The sequence below is a fragment of the Cynara cardunculus genome (genome assembly GCF_001531365.2).
Source record: "Cynara cardunculus var. scolymus isolate 2C chromosome LG 12, CcrdV1, whole genome shotgun sequence".
Classification (NCBI taxonomy): domain Eukaryota; kingdom Viridiplantae; phylum Streptophyta; class Magnoliopsida; order Asterales; family Asteraceae; genus Cynara; species Cynara cardunculus.
The window spans coordinates 35601117-35603812 of NC_037539.1; positions in this window are offsets into that span (position 1 = coordinate 35601117).

Below are 2696 nucleotides of genomic sequence, written 5' to 3' on the forward strand. Positions count from 1 at the left end.
ATACATCTTATTGGTGCCTGGATGAATAGAGTATCGGGATTTATGACTTTCATTTAATATCATATTTCAGATATCTCCAAAATATGATATCCAAACTCGTCCTTGAAAGCACATTAACCCTTCATCATTCTGTTCCAAGTTTGAGATCATCTTACCCAACTTTCTGATTTGATAAGATCTTCTTTCATAGCTTCCTTCTGACATCTCAGAATGTCTTTATGAATATCAGGGACTAAACTTATTCTCATTGCCACCGTTTTAATGGTTCCACTCCTTTCCTTTCTACTCAAAACGTCTGCTACCACGTTGGCTTTTCCTGGGTGGTAAAGAATTTCACAATCATCATCATTAACAAGTTCAATCCACCGACGCTGTCACATATTTAAATCTTTCTGACTGAACAAATGCTGTAGACTCTTGTGATCTGTGTAAATTTGACACTTTGTTCCCAGAAGGTAATGCCTCCAAATTTTTAAAGCGAATACTACTGCAGCTAACTCCATATCATGAGTCGGATACTGCTTCTCATGATCCTTCATTTGTCTTGATGCATAAGAAATCACTTTTCCCCTCTGCATCAAAACACACCCTAATCCTAACTTTGAAGCATCGCTGTATACCACAAAGTCTTCGGATCCATCTGGTTGAGTTAACACCAGCGCACTACAGAGGTGATCTTTTAATAGTTGGAAAGCTTCTTGTTGTTCTTTTTCCCACTGAAATTTAATATTCTTTCGAGTTAATTTCGTTAATGGCACGGCTATTTTAGAAAAGTTTTGAATAAACTTCCGGTAGTAACCTGCCAAACCCAAAATGCTACGAACTTCAGATGGAGTTTTTGGAGCTTCCCATTTTTTCAACTGCTTCTATTTTTACTGGATCTACTTGTACCCCGGCTTCTGAGATAACATGACCCAAAAATTGAACTTCTCTTAACCAGAATTCACACTTGGACAATTTGGCATACAACTTTTCTTTCTTAAATATTTCCAATATCAAACGAAGATGTTCCGCATGTTCTTCTTCGGTTTTAGAGTATATAAGAATATCATCGATAAACACTATAACAAATTTATCAAGATATTCCTTACATACCCTATTCATCAAATCCATAAAGGCTGTAGGTGCATTAGTTAAGCCGAATGGCATAACTAAGAATTCGTGATGCCCGTACCTCGTCCTGAATGCTGTTATGGTAACATCTTCTTCCCTGACTTTAAGCTGATGATATCCTGACCTCAAATCGATTTTGGAGAAGTAACTTGCTCCCACCAATTGATCAAACAAGTCCTCAATCCTTGGTAAATGATATTTGTTTTTAATTGTCAACTTATTTAGTTCACAATAGTCTATACACATTCGTATAGACCCATCCTTTTTCTTAACGAATAAGACCGGAGCACCCCAGGGCGAAGTGCTAGGCCTAATAAATCCCTTATTAGTTAAATCTTTCAACTATGCCACCAATTCTTTCAATTCAGATGGAGCTAAACGGTATGGTGCCTTTGCTACTAGTGCAGCTCCTGGTACAAGATAGATTCGGAATTCAATAACTCTATCTGGTGGTAATCCAGATAAGTCTTCCGGAAAAACTTCTGGATATTCACTAACAATCGAAATCGATTCCTCTTTTCTCTTCTTTTTCTTTAAATCAATTGCATATGCTAAACATCCTTGGCACTTCTTTCGTATACTTTTCTGGGGGCTTTCATTACTAACAAAATACTGGTATGGTGATTCTGACGATCACCATAAATAACAACTGTTCTCTGATCTGGCAGAATAATCCTGATTATTTTCTGATTACAAACAATACTAGCCTGATACTTTGCCAACCAGTCCATACCCACTACTACGTCAAATTCTTTCATTGACATGAGAAATAACCTGATCGAAAGTTCACAGTCCTCAATAACAATAATACAATTATTGAATACTTTAGTAACAGTTTCCTGACTATTAGCAGTATCAACTACTAATTTATCATCAAGTAGCACACAATTCAGACATGCAGTTTGAGCAAACAATGGTGATACAAACGAAAAGTTTGCACCAGAGTCAAATAACACCTTAGCACGTATTGAATTCAGAAGGAATATACCTGTTACTACATCCAGTGATGCTTCTGCCTCGTTTTTAGTCATTTGGAAGGATCGTCCCCGCGCCCCTCCTTGCCCTCCTCTGTTTACAATAGGCCTTCCCCGAGTACCCGACGCATTACTCCCCATCGTTAACTGCGGAGTTCTTAGCAATGGACAATTTGGTTGAATATGATCCGGAGAATTACAATTAAAACATCTTCTGTTAGCTGGGCAGTTTCTAGACAGATGACCCGCTTCACCGCACTTGTAACATTTCCTTGGATACATCTTGCATTCACCCTGATGAACCTGTCGGCACTGTGAGCAGACTTTCTTGCCGATCTTTTTTTCTGATCTGTTATCATATCTTACAGTTTTCGGCCCTCGAAAAGATGAAGGTCCCTCCCATTTTCTTTTCTCCACAACCTTTCCTTCTGATTGTCTATTCTTATTTCGTTCGGTTACCTCAGCTGCATCTACTGTTAATAGAAAGGTATTGGGGTTCATAGCAATAACAAACTCTCTAATTGAGGGCTTCAAACCCCAAATATACCTCTCTATCTTCCTGGATTCAGTCGAAACATAATGTTCGGCAAAACGAGAGTATTCAATGAA